We start from the raw sequence: 18,216 nt of genomic DNA, 5'->3' as shown, positions 1-18,216 counted from the left end.
TTTCCTATGGAAACTTGTATTCAGCCAGGCTGAATTGCAAATTTCCTATGGAAACTTGTATTCAGCCAGGCTGAATTGCAAATTTCCTATGGAATTTTGTATTCAGCCAGGCTGAATAGCAAATTTTCTATGAAATTTTGTTTTCAGCCAGGCTGAATAGCAAATTTTCCATGGAATTTTGTATTCAGCCAGGGTGAATTGCAAATTTCCTATGGAAAATTGTATTCAGCCAGGCTGAATTGCAAATTTCCTATGGAAAATTGTATTCAGCCAGGCTGAATTGCAAATTTCCTATGGAAAATTGTATTCAGCCAGGCTGAATTGCAAATTTCCTATGGAAAATTGTATTCAGCCAGGCTGAATTGCAAATTTCCTATGGAAAATTGTATTCAGCCAGGCTGAATTGCAAATTTCCTATGGATATTTGTATTCAGCCAGGCTGAATAGGAAGATTTACTATTGAAATCTTTATTTTTTCTTTAAAAATCTTATTCAGCTACCAAATTTTAAATTGTTATTTCCATTATTTTAATTGCCCAGAAAAAACAATTAAAAACATCTGCGACTGTTTCGTGTCGTTGTTACTTTTTGCGTTGTATTCTTTTCAAATAAGTTTTGGTGTTATCTCAGATCAAGTTTATTGTCCTAGCTTGAGGATAGAGGCAAGGACATGTCATCAAAAGATTCGCAAAAACATGTCTGGGATTGGCTTTAATACAATTGAAAGATTTTTGGTTTGTTTGGAAAGTGAAAAATTAAACTTTATAAATACGCCCGTGGTGAGTCATTACCTCAGCAGACCTGCACAGAATACCACACCCCACATTTAGGACTTCCTTGAACCAACCTTTTCTTCGATGTGTTCTTCACATATGAATGACTTCAACACTTCCATTGAAACTTGAATTGCAGAAAACAACCAAGTCAAACCTGCAGGTGGTGGTTGTGGCTGATGAGGGAGGAGGGTGGAGGCAGATAAGGAGGTTGGCTTATTTCATTCATTATCTCGCTGGTAATTTCCAAAATTTATTTTATTTCAACTCAACTCACATTACATTTTATGGTGATTAAATTTTATTTCATTCTCCGAATCCTTCTTTGGTTCTTGGTTTTCTCATTCAGCTGGGGTGATTTCACACTAAACGCTGTGGGGGTGTATTGCCTGGTTTCTTCGAACCCCGCAATACACACCTCAAAATCTTCTAAAATTTCTGCACGTTCTCCAAGTCATTTGCAGTGGTGTTGTAGATTTTGATAAATGTAATGTAAAAAACAACTTAACACCCTCCCAGCAACTGCCACTCCACCCATCCCACATTAATAACTTCCACACTGTGTCTGCCGTAGTGTGTCAACAAATTATGTATTTTAGTTGTTGAAGTTGTCAAATTAAGGGTTGTTCTTAATGGCCAAAAAGTGAAAGTCCGTAACAACATTTGCTGAATCACCTGAAGAGGTGGGGAAGCAGGATAATGAAGATAAATGTGAGCTATGGGGGCAATTTAAAGCATAAATCCAAACATAATCCTAATATAGAGCGGCAACATTAAGGCTCTTATAGGAAATTTGCTATTCAGCCTGTCTGAATACAAGTTTCCATGGGAAATTTGCTATTCAGCCTGGCTGAATACCAGGTTCACTGGGAAATTTGCTATTCAGCGTGGCTGAATACAAGTTTCCATGGGAAATTTGCTATTCAGCGTGGCTGAATACAAGTTTCCATGGGAAATTTGCTATTCAGCGTGGCTGAATACAAGTTTCCATGGGAAATTTGCTATTCAGCGTGGCTGAATACAAGTTTCCATGGGAAATTTGCTATTCAGCGTGGCTGAACATAAGTTTCCATGGGAAATTTGCTATTCAGCGTGGCTGAACATAAGTTTCCACAGGAAATTTGCTATTCAGCGTGGCTGAACATAAGTTTCCACAGGAAATTTGCTATTCAGCCTGGCTGAATACAAAACTCCATAGGAAATTTGCTATTCAGCCTGGCTGAATACAAAATTCCATAGGAAATTTGCTATTCAGCCTGGCTGAATACAAAATTCCATAGGAAATTTGCTATTCAGCCTGGCTGAATACAAAATTCCATAGGAAATTTGCTATTCAGCCTGGCTGAATACAAGTTTCCATGGGAAATTTGCTATTCAGCCTGGCTGAATACAAGTTTCCATGGGAAATTTGCTATTCAGCCTGGCTGAATACTAGTTTCCATGGAAAATTTGCTATTCAGCCTGGCTGAATATAAGTTTCCATGGGAAATTTGCTATTCAGCCTGGCTGAATATAAGTTTCCATGGGAAATTTGCTATTCAGCCTGGCTGAATATAAGTTTCCATGGGAAATTTGCTATTCAGCCTGGCTGAATACAAAATTCCACAGGAAATTTGCTATTCAGACTGGCTGAATACAAGTTTCCATGGGAAATTTGCTATTCAGCCTGGCTGAATACAAGTTTCCATGGGAAATTTGCTATTCAGCCTGGCTGAATACAAGTTTCCATGGGAAATTTGCTATTCAGCCTGGCTGAATACAAGTTTCCATGGGAAATTTGCTATTCAGCCTAGCTGAATACAAGTTTCCATGGGAAATTTGCTATTCAGCCTGGCTGAATACAAGTTTCCATGGGAAATTTGCTATTCAGCCTGGCTGAATACAAGTTTCCATGGGAAATTTGCTATTCAGCCTGGCTGGATACAAAATTCCACAGGAAATTTGCTATTCAGCCTGGCTGAATACAAGTTTCCATGGGAAATTCGCTATTCAGCCTGGCTGAATACCAGGTTCCCTCGGAAATTTGCTATTCAGCCTGGCTGAATACAAGTTTCCATAGGAAATTTGCTATTCAGCCTGGCTGAATACAAGTTTCCATAGGAAATTTGCTATTCAGCCTGGCTGAATACAAGTTTCCATAGGAAATATGCTATTCAGCCTGGCTGAATACAAGTTTCCATGGGAAATTTGCTATTCAGCCTGGCTGAATACAAGTTTCCATAGGAAATTTCTTATTCAGCCTTGCTGAATACAAGTTTCCATAGGAAATTTGCTATTCAGCCTTGCTGAATACAAGTTTCCACAGGAAATTTGCTATTCAGCCTGGCTGAATACAAGTATCGATAGGAAATCTTCTACATTTTTACATTGAAAACTGCTAGAATTCTTGTTTAAAAATAGCCTAGGCTTTCAAGGGCGTTTCCCCATAACTTCTTGGGAAAGACACAAAAAAACATTGGCCATAAATTTCAAAGTAAAAATAAACCATAAACCATGTCGAGCAACAATAACAACAACAACTCTGTAGCGATTATGCACACTAAGCATTTAAATGTGTTTCACCACCCCAACTCTGGAAACGGCTGAAGAGGAGTTAGTCAGTAAATAAATATAAAACATATGCATTTTTTACGATATTCTTCTACTTCTGGCGGTTGCTCATTCCGTTTCCTTTCAACCTTCTTCTGTTGCTATTTTTGTGATTGCTTAACAGAAAAAAAAACGAAACAGCAGTTCTTTGACATTTCCTTAAACCCCCAATCAACAACAAAGAATAGCAGCAACAACACAAATTCAAGCTGAAATGCCGGCAACACATCGCCAAGCCCGGTCTGAGTGTCAGCTATGTTTGTGAGCATACAATCCATTTAAAATGCATAAATGCATTCGATGAGCAACCGTGCAACCATTCAAAGTGTCTCAAGAAACCATTAAAACGCTACAAAATGTGATTGCGTTTGAGTACGTCCGCTGCGCTTCAGACGACAGTCCGCCACTGTTCTTTCCTTTAGCCACTACTGAAATGTCATCATCAATAACTTGCTTTGACTAGCCTAGTGTTTTTGTAGCAAGCTTTGTATTTCTTAGCTTCTCGAGGAGGTATAGTGGGGGGCAATAACATTTCAGTGTGTACCTGATTTCCGGTTTCAAAACGGAAACTATCAAATCATTGAAAATCCAATACGAAATTCTGTGACATTCCCCTATTTTATGGCGGCACATAAATTATATTCAAAGGAAATACCAAAAGCTCTTGGAACCCTAGATTGCTTAGGATCATAAATTCACATCCAGGGATTTAAACAATAAATTTCAAAATCAACCCAAATATTTGAAAGGAAATTTGTAATAAAATTACAAATTTCACCAAAAACCTGTCTTTAGAGAAAGAAACATTAATTCAGCCCGGCTGAATATCGTTTTTGTTTTATTCAGCCGTAGAAAACTCAATTCAGCCAGGCTGAATACAAGTTTTCCTATAGAAAACTCAATTCAGCCAGGCTGAATACAAGTTTTCCTATAGAAAACTCAATTCAGCCAGGCTGAATACAAGTTTTCCTATAGAAAACTCAATTCAGCCAGGCTGAATACAAGTTTTCCTATAGAAAACTCAATTCAGCCAGGCTGAATACAAGTTTTCCTATAGAAAACTCAATTCAGCCAGGCTGAATACAAGTTTTCCTATAGAAAACTCAATTCAGCCAGGCTGAATACAAGTTTTCCTATAGAAAACTCAATTCAGCCAGGCTGAATACAAGTTTTCCTATAGAAAACTCAATTCAGTCAGGCTGAATACAAGTTTTCCTATAGAAAACTCAATTCAGCCAGGCTGAATACAAGTTTTCCTATAGAAAACTCAATTCAGCCAGGCTGAATACAAGCTTTCCTATAGAAAACTCAATTCAGCCAGGCTGAATACAAGCTTTCCTATAGAAAACTCTATTCAGCCAGGCTGAATACAAGCTTTCCTATAGAAAACTCTATTCAGCCAGGCTGAATACAAGCTTTCCTATAGAAAACTCTATTCAGCCAGGCTGAATACAAGTTTTCCTATAGAAAACTCTATTCAGCCAGGCTGAATATAAGTTTCCCTATAGAAAACTCTATGCAGCCAGGCTGAATACAAGTTTCCCTATAGAAAACTCTATTCAGCCAGGCTGAATATAAGTTTCCCTATAGAAAACTCTATTCAGGCAGGCTGAATACAAGTTTCCCTATATATTCAGCCAGGCTGAATACAAGTTTTCGTATAGAAAACTCTATTCAGCCGGGCTGAATACAAGTTTTCGTATAGAAAACTCTATTCAGCCAGGCTGAATACAAGTTTTCGTATAGAAAAATCTATTCAGCCAGGCTGAATACAAGTTTTCGTATAGAAAAATCTATTCAGCCAGGCTGAATACAAGTTTTCGTATAGAAAACTCTATTCAGCCAGGCTGAATACACGTTTTCGTATAGAAAACTCTATTCAGCCAGGCTGAATACAAGTTTTCGTATAGAAAACTCTATTCAGCCAGGCTGAATACAAGTTTTCGTATAGAAAACTCTATTCAGCCAGGCTGAATATGAATACAAGTTTTCGTATAGAAAACTCTATTCAGCCAGGCTGAATACAAGTTTTCGTATAGAAAACTCTATTCAGCCAGGCTGAATACACGTTTTCGTATAGAAAACTCTATTCAGCCAGGCTGAATACAAGTTTTCGTATAGAAAACTCTATTCAGCCAGGCTGAATACAAGTTTTCCTATAGAAAACTCAATTCAGCCAGGCTGAATACAAGTTTTCCTATAGAAAACTCAATTCAGCCAGGCTGAATACAAGTTTTCCTATAGAAAACTCAATTCAGCCAGGCTGAATACAAGTTTTCCTATAGAAAACTCAATTCAGCCAGGCTGAATACAAGTTTTCGTATAGAAAAATCTATTCAGCCAGGCTGAATACAAGTTTTCGTATAGAAAAATCTATTCAGCCAGGCTGAATACAAGTTTTCGTATAGAAAACTCTATTCAGCCAGGCTGAATACACGTTTTCGTATAGAAAACTCTATTCAGCCAGGCTGAATACAAGTTTTCGTATAGAAAACTCTATTCAGCCAGGCTGAATACAAGTTTTCGTATAGAAAACTCTATTCAGCCAGGCTGAATATGAATACAAGTTTTCGTATAGAAAACTCTATTCAGCCAGGCTGAATACAAGTTTTCGTATAGAAAACTCTATTCAGCCAGGCTGAATACAAGTTTTCGTATAGAAAACTCTATTCAGCCAGGCTGAATACAAGTTTTCGTATAGAAAACTCTATTCAGCCAGGCTGAATACAAGTTTTCGTATAGAAAACTCTATTCAGCCAGGCTGAATACAAGTTTTCGTATAGAAAACTCTATTCAGCCAGGCTGAATACAAGTTTTCGTATAGAAAACTCTATTCAGCCACGCTGAATACAAGTTTTCGTATAGAAAACTCTATTCAGCCAGGCTGAATACAAGTTTTCGTATAGAAAACTCTATTTAGCCAGGCTGAATATAAGTTTTCGTATAGAAAACTCTATTCAGCCAGGCTGAATACAAGTTTTCGTATAGAAAACTCTATTCAGCCAGGCTGAATACAAGTTTTCCTATAGAAAACTCTATTCAGCCAGGCTGAATACAAGTTTTCCTATAGAAAACTCTATTCAGCCAGGCTGAATACATGTTTTCCTATAGAAAAATCTATTCAGCCAGGCTGAATACAAGTTTTCCTATAGAAAAATCTATTCAGCCAGGCTGAATACAAGTTTTCCTATAGAAAAATCTACTCAGCCAGGCTGAATACAAGTTTTCCTATAGAAAACTCTATTCAGCCAGGCTGAATACAAGTTTTTGTATAGAAAACTCTATTCAGCCAGGCTGAATACAAGTTTTCCTATAGAAAACTCTATTCAGCCAGGCTGAATACAAGTTTTCGTATAGAAAACTCTATTCAGCCAGGCTGAATACAAGTTTTCGTATAGAAAACTCTATTCAGCCAGGCTGAATACAAGTTTTCGTATAGAAAACTCTATTCAGCCAGGCTGAATACAAGTTTTCGTATAGAAAACTCTATTCAGCCAGGCTGAATACAAGTTTTCGTATAGAAAACTCTATTCAGCCAGGCTGAATACAAGTTTTCGTATAGAAAACTCTATTCAGCCAGGCTGAATACAAGTTTTCGTACAGAAAACTCTATTCAGCCAGGCTGAATACAAGTTTTCGTACAGAAAACTCTATTCAGCCAGGCTGAATACAAGTTTTCGTACAGAAAACTCTATTCAGCCAGGCTGAATACAAGTTTTCGTACAGAAAACTCTATTCAGCCAGGCTGAATACAAGTTTTCGTATAGAAAACTCTATTCAGCCAGGCTGAATACAAGTTTTCGTATAGAAAACTCTATTCAGCCAGGCTGAATACAAGTTTTCGTATAGAAAACTCTATTCAACCAGGCTGAATACAAGTTTTCGTATAGAAAACTCTATTCAGCCAGGCTGAATACAAGTTTTCGTATAGAAAACTCTATTCAGCCAGGCTGAATACAAGTTTTCGTATAGAAAACTCTATTCAGCCAGGCTGAATACAAGTTTTCGTATAGAAAACTCTATTCAGCCAGGCTGAATACAAGTTTTCGTATAGAAAACTCTATTCAGCCAGGCTGAATACAAGTTTTCGTATAGAAAACTCTATTCAGCCAGGCTGAATACAAGTTTTCGTATAGAAAACTCTATTCAGCCAGGCTGAATACAAGTTTTCGTATAGAAAACTCTATTCAGCCAGGCTGAATACAAGTTTTCGTATAGAAAACTCTATTCAGCCAGGCTGAATACAAGTTTTCGTATAGAAAACTCTATTCAGCCAGGCTGAATACAAGTTTTCGTATAGAAAACTCTATTCAGCCAGGCTGAATACAAGTTTTCGTATAGAAAACTCTATTCAGCCAGGCTGAATACAAGTTTTCGTATAGAAAACTCTATTCTGCCAGACTGAATACAAGTTTTCCAATAGAAAACTCTATTCAGCCAGGCTGAATACTAGTTTTCCAATAGAAAACTCTATTCAGCCAGGCTGAATACAAGTTTTCCTATAGAAAACTCAATTCAGCCGGGCTGAATTCAAGTTTTCCTATAGAAAACTCAATTCAGCCGGGCTGAATTCAAGTTTTCCTATAGAAAACTCAATTCAGCCGGGCTGAATTCAAGTTTTCCTATAGAAAACTCAATTCAGCCGGGCTGAATTCAAGTTTTCCTATAGAAAACTCAATTCAGTCGGGCTGAATTCAAGTTTTCCTATAGAAAACTCAATTCAGTCGGGCTGAATTCAAGTTTTCCTATAGAAAACTCAATTCAGCCGGGCTGAATTCAAGTTTTCCTATAGAAAACTCAATTCAGCCGGGCTGAATTCAAGTTTTCCTATAGAAAACTCAATTCAGCCGGGCTGAATTCAAGTTTTCCTATAGAAAACTCAATTCAGCCGGGCTGAATTCAAGTTTTCCTATAGAAAACTCAATTCAGCCGGGCTGAATTCAAGTTTTCCTATAGAAAACTCAATTCAGCCGGGCTGAATTCAAGTTTTCCTATAGAAAACTCAATTCAGCCGGGCTGAATTCAAGTTTTCCTATAGAAAACTCAATTCAGCCGGGCTGAATTCAAGTTTTCCTATAGAAAACTCAATTCAGCCGGGCTGAATTCAAGTTTTCCTATAGAAAACTCAATTCAGCCGGGCTGAATTCAAGTTTTCCTATAGAAAACTCAATTCAGCCGGGCTGAATTCAAGTTTTCCTATAGAAAACTCAATTCAGCCGGGCTGAATTCAAGTTTTCCTATAGAAAACTCAATTCAGCCGGGCTGAATTCAAGTTTTCCTATAGAAAACTCAATTCAGCCGGGCTGAATTCAAGTTTTCCTATAGAAAACTCAATTCAGCCGGGCTGAATTCAAGTTTTCCTATAGAAAACTCAATTCAGCCGGGCTGAATTCAAGTTTTCCTATAGAAAACTCAATTCAGCCGGGCTGAATTCAAGTTTTCCTATAGAAAACTCAATTCAGCCGGGCTGAATTCAAGTTTTCCTATAGAAAACTCAATTCAGCCGGGCTGAATTCAAGTTTTCCTATAGAAAACTCAATTCAGCCGGGCTGAATTCAAGTTTTCCTATAGAAAACTCAATTCAGCCGGGCTGAATTCAAGTTTTCCTATAGAAAACTCAATTCAGCCGGGCTGAATTCAAGTTTTCCTATAGAAAACTCAATTCAGCCGGGCTGAATTCAAGTTTTCCTATAGAAAACTCAATTCAGCCGGGCTGAATTCAAGTTTTCCTATAGAAAACTCAATTCAGCCGGGCTGAATTCAAGTTTTCCTATAGAAAACTCAATTCAGCCGGGCTGAATTCAAGTTTTCCTATAGAAAACTCAATTCAGCCGGGCTGAATTCAAGTTTTCCTATAGAAAACTCAATTCAGCCGGGCTGAATTCAAGTTTTCCTATAGAAAACTCAATTCAGCCGGGCTGAATTCAAGTTTTCCTATAGAAAACTCAATTCAGCCGGGCTGAATTCAAGTTTTCCTATAGAAAACTCAATTCAGCCGGGCTGAATTCAAGTTTTCCTATAGAAAACTCAATTCAGCCGGGCTGAATTCAAGTTTTCCTATAGAAAACTCAATTCAGCCGGGCTGAATTCAAGTTTTCCTATAGAAAACTCAATTCAGCCGGGCTGAATTCAAGTTTTCCTATAGAAAACTCAATTCAGCCGGGCTGAATTCAAGTTTTCCTATAGAAAACTCAATTCAGCCGGGCTGAATTCAAGTTTTCCTATAGAAAACTCAATTCAGCCGGGCTGAATTCAAGTTTTCCTATAGAAAACTCAATTCAGCCGGGCTGAATTCAAGTTTTCCTATAGAAAACTCAATTCAGCCGGGCTGAATTCAAGTTTTCCTATAGAAAACTCAATTCAGCCGGGCTGAATTCAAGTTTTCCTATAGAAAACTCAATTCAGCCGGGCTGAATTCAAGTTTTCCTATAGAAAACTCAATTCAGCCGGGCTGAATTCAAGTTTTCCTATAGAAAACTCAATTCAGCCGGGCTGAATTCAAGTTTTCCTATAGAAAACTCAATTCAGCCGGGCTGAATTCAAGTTTTCCTATAGAAAACTCAATTCAGCCGGGCTGAATTCAAGTTTTCCTATAGAAAACTCAATTCAGCCGGGCTGAATTCAAGTTTTCCTATAGAAAACTCAATTCAGCCAGGCTTTTCTCCGTCCATTTTACCTCCCCAAGTGAAAATTTAAGATTGTCACAAAAAATGATTTTAGAGACAACAACAATAACACATTTTTTCCATAAATTAAAATTTATGCCAACACCAAAAAACAAAAGGCCTTTTACACACAGGGAATTCCTAATGGCAATCCAAAATGAAAGGACAAAGGCAGCAGCAACAATGTAACAAACAGCGTGCTCACTGAGCGGCAATAGCATCAGGACAACAGCAAAAACAAGAGCACACGCCCCAAAAACACCAGCATTAGACAAGAATCAAGAGTAAACATGGACCAAAGGGAAGGAAAATCTGGCGAAAGAGAGAAATGGTTGGAATTTCGCAAACACACGCGCACACCTAAGGATATGGGATAGCCGGCAATAATAATAACAGGAAACAGGATTTCACAAAAGAAGGGAAATAACAGATACAGAAAAATATGGCAAAAAAACAACAAATACATCCACACGGATATGTGTGGAAAGAAAGATGTCGAGAAAACACATGGCAACTAGACAACACTCCCCCAAAACTAAAGAGCCATAAATATGGAAAAATGGAAATTTGCAATGAAAGCCGGTCGAATAGATGGTGTTGTTTGGATGACTGACCGGTTTGGAAAATCACCCCAAAAATGAGGTGGCCAATAGCAAAGAAGGAAGAAAAAAAGAAGCAAAAATATTTGTTCAATGAGAATCTAATCAATTAGTAAAGAATTGCCATTGAATCGATAATGAGATGACTGACAGTCTGCTGCAGTCAGTGCTCCTGCTACACAGCTGCTGCCACACCACACATCATTCCATAAATTTTATGCAGTTCTTGAACTGATTTTTATGATTTTCTTTTCTAGCGTTTTATTGCATCGCTGGCTGAGTTGTGCTGGAAAAATGCCGTTCAACTGCGTTTTCATCATCACTCCACTTTTCTGTTTTCTTTTTTTATGATTTTTTTCTTTCGATCAAACCTATTCAAAAGTTGTAAAAGCAGGGATGGGAAGTATGGAGTGTTTAGAATTAAGAGAATATTTAAAGGGAGCAACAGATCACTAATCTTTCAATCTCGACATTCTTAAATCATCAGCATCGTCAGGCATCACCAATTTCGCGCCCAACATTTGAACAAATTGAACTCTCCCATCCCTGCTTGAATTCCATATATACACACCAACAAGACATCTGAACATCTATCTATACAACCAATCATCTATTCATCCATCTAATGACAAACAACCGGTACTTTGGCATTTGTCAGATATTTCATAAAAGAGGAGATGAGATGAAAGAAAGCAGCAGAGCAAAGCTCTCACAGACGGCCACAAAACGAAGTACTTCAAACAGAAAAAAATCAAAGAAAAACTAAGAAACAAAATTTAAAAGACAATTGTCTGCATTGCAATTGCAGAAGCAGAAAAGGCAGCAGCATCTCCAGCATTGCAATTGAAGAAGCAGACCCTGAGTTTCAGAATGTGCAACAGACAACAGGACTTTTGAATTAAACATGAGCTCTCAAATTAGTTTAAAACATGTTTTATTCTTTCGTCTGTCTGTCTTGCCACCTTTATTTCTTTGTCTACTTTCTGAGATTTTTTGTTTCAATTTTTTCTTCAACGAAATTGGAATTTCAATTGCATTTGGCTAATGGAGTTTGGAAAGAATTCCTGGTGGAAATTGGAATTTCTTCAATATGACCTCAGCTGAAAATGAAACTGAAATGCAAAAATGTTTAAAAAATTCTTGAGACTAATTATAATTATTCTAATTCTCTGTGGAATTCTTGGCACTGGAAGAAAAGAACCCCTAAAAAACTTAGCTAAATAGAAAGAAATTTAAATTCAGTTGGGTCGATTAGAGTCTTCTACATACATACATATATTGAGATGAATAGAAAACTAGAGTTTTCAGCACAGCTGAAAAGAGTTTCCTTTGGGAAAACTTCAATTCAGCTGAGATGGGTAAAATTTTATATTGGAAAACTTCTATATGAAAACTAGGAAAAACTTCTTTAGAAAACTAGACTAGATTTGAATATCTAGGTGAACCTGACACCATCGGCAAGAAAATGTAGCCTCCGGGCAGAATTTGTTGACAAAGATCACTACCAGTTGGAATCCAAACAGTCCGGGACTTATGATCCCCAACAATTTAACAGCTAAGAATAACGCAATTAAGACGCTGTTCTCACGGACTGCATAATTCTGCACATGTAACCACCCTCGATACAATCATCGACACGAGTGTCGCCTCAAATCGAGGTAAGCAGGAATACACAAATATATTAATAGTGAAAGAGAATCCATCATGAGATTCCAAATAAATGGACGAACTATGGATCCGTAAAGACCTCTGTACAATGGCTCCGTTTAGTGCTGCGTTACAACCTCCAAATAAAAAGTGTAAGTGATTCCAAATTTTCTTTTTAAGTTTTCGTGTGGCTGTTGTTTTTAAGGCGTTAAATGACACTCAACCGACAGAATTGTCGAAGCTTTAAGGCAAGTCTAGCTCCACATATTTCCAAACTTTTCATTGAATCCCATAACACAAGCCCTTCTTCCATCAAAATAACTTGACCAGAGAACAAACTCCTGACGACACCTGTAGTGGGATTCTGTAACTCATTTTGCTGTTACCGACAAACATCGGTAAAATTAAATCGCAAAATTATGACTAAAAACATAAAGAAAAGTTGGCATCACTGTTTGTGTCGGTAGAGGCTAGCGACTACTTTTTATTCATCGTTAACTTACCGAAAATTTTCGTTAATTATCGAAATTATAAGCATTTTAATTTTACCGACAATTATCGATAACAGTAAAAACGAGTTACAGAATCCCACTACTGATCTCAGACAAATTAGCGAGCACTCTATCCCAAGAAAGAAGTCGCGCCGTTAACGTCCACTTACATATATGCCCGAATGGATATGATTTGACACTCAACCAACTCATACTATTCTGCGCATGTATCCACCCTCGATAAACCCCAACAGAAGTTAAAACAAATCCTCCATGTAGAAATTCTTCGATCCTTGCCGCATGCTCGTATTTTTTTTATTCCTTTATTTGAAATTATTTGATTTAATGTCTTATACTACGAACAATAGTTTAAAACAAGAAAATAGAATAATTCAAAAGTTCATACTGAACATAGGGCGTCAACAAACTCTCTCCATCTTGGTCGGTAATTTGCTAGGACCTTTATTTGGTTCCATGTCATGTTACGAGATTGACATTCGTTTCTAACCATACGAACCCATGTGTTTCTAGACCTGCCAGGTTTTCTGTGACCGTGAGGATTCCATTCAAGGGCTTGCCGGGCTATGTCATTGGGTGGTCTTCTCAGTATATGTCCAATCCATTGCCATTTGCGCCTACAGATATAATTTTCGATGGGCTTGCGGGTATTTGTTACCCAATTTGGCCAGAATATGCGCAGGATTTGCTTTAAGCATTTATTATGAAATGTTTGCAGTCTCTTTCTGGAATTTTGGGTTGAGCTCCAGGTGGTGCAGCCATATAATATGCATGCTCGTATACGAACGAGGATTACTCCTCACACGACCAGGTGACTTGAGCAGGACTACAACCCGAGCCAGTTATCAAGCACGCAAAAAGTACCCACGACAAATGCAACCACTGAGATCGGACTCAATATACGCAGGCATTACTTTCCAGATGGCCTTATATATCCTTCTAGTCATACGCTTCGATTTTCTACTCCCAATGCGGCAGATACTGTTGGTAACTTCAATCAAGACTCAATTAATTCATCCGCTTGTGTGGGACTTGGAACGGTTTGAAGATGTCTTTAATTACCAAAATTATAAGCAAATTACTACTTGCAGTTATTGATAATTGTCGGTAACTATATCGTTAACTAAATATCCCTTGGGGGATATTTTGTATGTATGCATTTAGATACAGAAACGCAATACTGATCTCTGACAACTTAGGGATTACGCTAGCTATCCCAATGAAGGAAGACAAATGCGCTCTTAAAGTCCACAAATATGTCAAGAATATGCCTGGCACTTAACCAGCTTAGAATATTCGGGTATGTGATGGAAAACGATTCGACTCGTTTTGCCATAAATCGAAATCGTATATCTCTAATTTTGGTGAATATTTTAGTGAAATTGGAAATTGATTTTAAAAATATTATTCAAATAAGGAGCTTTTGCGAAGCAAACTATATACAGTCAGGGACAAAAGTTTACATACACCCCATAAATCTCGGGTTTTAGGACTAGTAATGACTTTTACGAAATTCCAAGTATGCAGTGTTATTTCTTCTCACTAATAAACAATATTTGAAACAACAAAAGTATAATCCATAATACAAATAACGGTAAATTTTACAAAAACCAAAAAATGGTAGGGACAAAAGTTTACATACATCCCAAGGAAATTGTGTATAACCGTAGAATTTATGGAATTAGCGGCAAATTTTATACATTTTATTGTTTCAGGGAACGTCTCTGGGTGTCCAAGATATATTTTAAAGAAACAAAAATAATTTTTGGGGCTTAAATGCCGTTATTTATTTTTTTTCGATCTGATCGTATACACTGGGCATTTCATTTAGTCACCGCAAGGTTTTATAGAGTTTTTCGGTCTTTACGCCAGGAAGAATGAACTTTGCCTTCAAAAAAAAAAAAAATAATAATAATGTCGTTGTAATCAGAACCACAAGAACTACATTCGATGAAAGTTTTGAAATAATTCTCAAAACTGCAGTTAAATGAAAATTTTAAACTTTTGTGAATTTGTTTACGGGAAGGAGTTGTTCAATACCGTTCATCTAGAAACTTGATTTAAGTTTGATAGAAATAGTATGATCTGCAAAGGTTGGGCCAATGTCAGTAACTTCTTTCGAAAGTTTCGATTCATGATACAGTGAGTCATGAGTTTCTTTAATTAAAAATCACAGTGAGAAGTATCCACACTAAAAAATTGTATTAAACAAAAAGCATTTCCTAGGTTTTTAGTACTTGGTAGGACATCCTTTGTTATCATTTGCAGATCTGAGCTTTTGGCATAGATTTAGGTCCTGTTTCACTATGTCTAAAGAAAATGATTGCGAACGAAAAACACCTAAACTTTCATGGCAGTATTGACTTTGTGTTTGTTTTAAAACAACTTAAAAATTTAAAAATCATACATGAGTTTAGTTGTATTGCTTTCGTTTTCATTTTCGTTCGACATAGTGAAACAGGCTGTTAACTATATGTTCGGTACATGAAATCTGATTTTGTCCCATTTCTCTTGTAATGCATTTTCGGGGTTCCGATTTCCCCACTACTGGAATTTCATAAAATTACTCCAGTATGGATCTCGATTTAAGAACCCATAGTTTCATGCACGAATACAAAGCAACTGACAATAGGGAAGTCAGCCATACTTTAGATATTATGACTTCTTATATTCGTCTCCAAAATATTCCATAAATTTTCTTTAGGATTCAAATCTGGGGATTGGGGACGTGTTTGAATCACTTTTGAACAGTTGCAGTGAATCACAGTCAATAGTATCCACTTCACTTTCTTTCATTAAAACGGCGATTTCTAACAGTTAATTAATGATAGCGATTTCATTATTTTTTATATTGTTACATTAGTGTCTTAACTTAAATATTATAAAATAAAATTAACAAATTCAGGTAAGTTTAGATAAAAAATTGTTAAACAACAAAGTTTAATGAAACAAAAAGGATTTTTTAGGGGTTCAGCCCTTGGTATGACAGAATGAAATGTGAACAGAATGAAATACGCCGTTGTTTTCACGCTCAGTTTCATGTAAAAGATTAAAGGCCAAGTACTACCTAATTCAAATGCTGCTTAATTCATTTGAATTAGGTAGTACTTGGCCTTTAGTCGTTTACATGAAACTGAGCGTGAAAAAGTGGCGTATTTCATTGTGTTTCTACCTTTACAGCTTTTAGCCTTTTTGGCAAAGATTTAACTAAGTTTTCGGGGCAAGATATCAGAATTATTCCCCATTCTTCTTGCAAGGTATATTTCAGGGTTCCTATACTTTAGATGTTACGATTTTTTATATTTGTCTGGGGAGGTGTTTGAATAACTTTTGGACAGTTACATATGTGATTTGTGCTCGGGCTCACATATTGATAAAATTTGAATGTTGTCCCAAATCCCATTTTTCAGCGTCTAAATTTCAAAGTATCCTTTCAGAATGTTTAAATAATACATCTTATCCTTAATTCCTTCGAAAAAGACACTACTTCCTACACCGGAAGCACTCATACAACGCCATACCACAACAGAGTCTCCTCTGTGCTTTACTTTTGAAATTGTGTGTTTGGGGCCCAAGGCGGTATTTGCACTATGACATACCTTAATTGGTCCATATGACCAAAACAAAGTCAAAAACAAAGGTTAAAGTTGTCTTCATTGCTTTCATTGGCAGCCTGTTTTGGTTATATGGACCAATTAGTGCGTAGAAATGTACGTTATTCATCCATTTTCCACAGTCCCTAGTGGTAAATTCGAGGAATTATAAATGTGTCATCACACCTCTGAGTAATGTAAAAAAACCGCTACAATGGCATTACTTGTTTACCTATTCAAAAGAAGTTGGAACTGGGCAAAAGGTGGTGTTTTATTTTTTGCCACACGTTGTAGACAAGTGTACGATTTAATATCATAACAAGAACAACAACAAAAACTACCACGTCTTATATTTTTGCCAATGTACCACCTCTTCTGTTTGTGTGTATAATACAAATAATACAAGCAACAACAACAGCAGAAACAAAGGCGATACACGAGCTACCGCACCGGGAGAAAATTGAGGAAAAACAGGAACACAAAAATTGCAACTGCAATGCCAATGTCGCGGATAATTAGGATAAAGAAGTATAACAGAAATGGTGGAGGAAATCAGACAAACCCAAAAAAGGAATAAATGGAAGATTAAACAAAGAAAAGAAATTCAATAAAGGAGGAAAGCCGGTTTAAAGCAGAGAAGAGATAAACAAAGAACTATATTTTTAATGAAAAAATATTTTTAATAAAAAAATATTTTTTTGTTAAAAAAATTATTTTGTTTAAAACTTACATACATATTGTTTTAAGCGATTTACAATTGGTTTATTTTCTTTTCGTAAAAGAAGAAAGAAAGCCACAAAAAAATCTTTAACAATAAAAATTTGCACTCACTCAGTTCTTTTGTTTCCCCACAAGCAGATGATGGCGTTTATGGCTTTGATGATGGATGGATGTTTGGCTGGTTAGTTGATTTGTTGGCTTACCGGCTGGTTGGCTCTCTGGCAGATTGTTTCGTTTGAAAATAAAATCCTTTGTTTAAATATTTGCTTTGAAATTCGATTTTTATATCACTTTTATTTGCCACACTTCAATATTGTGTTGTTGTTGTTAATTTTTATTTCAAACCTTTCTTTATGTATTTTTTTGCACTTCTCAACTTTTATTTCTCTTACTTCTTTTACCTTTACTTTTTGGTTATACTTCTGTTACACCCTTTTTTCTGTGGTGACTGGCTGTCTTTTGCCTTTCTTGTTTGTAAAAAAATTGGAAATAATTTTTCTTTAAATTTGAATTTTCAAAGGATATATTTTTGGGAAATTGTTAATTTTTCACAAAATTTTCTTTTTCTTTGTAATTTTTCTTCCTTTTTTCAGACAATTATTTTTTTTTCTTGGCAATTGGAATTTATTTTTTTGTTATAAAGACCGCTTTTTATCACACGACTCAAGCAAAGATATCTACCGCACTCAACCGCTCACGACTCTATACCAGATTCGAATGAAATCTCATTTCAGTTGGTCTGCTCTTTTCTGTTTTCTGTTCAAGTCAAGCCGGCTTTTTTGACGCTGTGTGGAGTTGTTGTTGTTTGTCGGCTGGTTGTTTCCATGCAGTTTGAACCAACAAGGGATGGGCAATAAACGTTTGAATTTGTATGAAGAGTACGGTTTTTGGTACGTCAAAGAAAATGTGTGTGTAGAATTGTCAGAAAATAATGTAATAAAATTGGAATTAAAATGCTTGCAAAATTTTTGTTTGTTTAATAAAATATTTTTCCATAAATTTCAAAATAGATTTAGTGAAATTAATAAAATAATTTTAAAATGGTACTTTTTGAAGTTGGTTTTACCATCTCTGGTATGATTGTTGAATAATTACAAAGTTCGATGTGGTTTGATGCGAAC

General features: G+C 36.4%; 1 protein-coding gene across 1 annotated transcript in view; it reads right to left on the bottom strand.

Annotated features, from left to right (window-relative positions):
• The window catches only part of sn (fascin domain-containing protein singed), a 116,943-nt gene extending 99,057 nt beyond the window's left edge, over nucleotides 1–17,886 (bottom strand). Inside the window, exon 1 of the mRNA XM_073977429.1 lies at nucleotides 17,207–17,886. The gene's annotated coding sequence lies outside the window, so the exon portion shown is untranslated. The remainder of the gene's footprint in view (nucleotides 1–17,206) is intronic.
• Nucleotides 17,887–18,216: the final 330 nt, after the last annotated feature.

The sequence above is a fragment of the Musca autumnalis genome, unplaced genomic scaffold (genome assembly GCF_047663935.1).
Source record: "Musca autumnalis isolate F117 unplaced genomic scaffold, ASM4766393v1 scaffold_3, whole genome shotgun sequence".
In the NCBI taxonomy this organism is placed as follows: domain Eukaryota; kingdom Metazoa; phylum Arthropoda; class Insecta; order Diptera; family Muscidae; genus Musca; species Musca autumnalis.
Note: the sequence above shows the minus strand (reverse complement) of the source record. Positions and strands in the feature narration are given on the sequence as shown.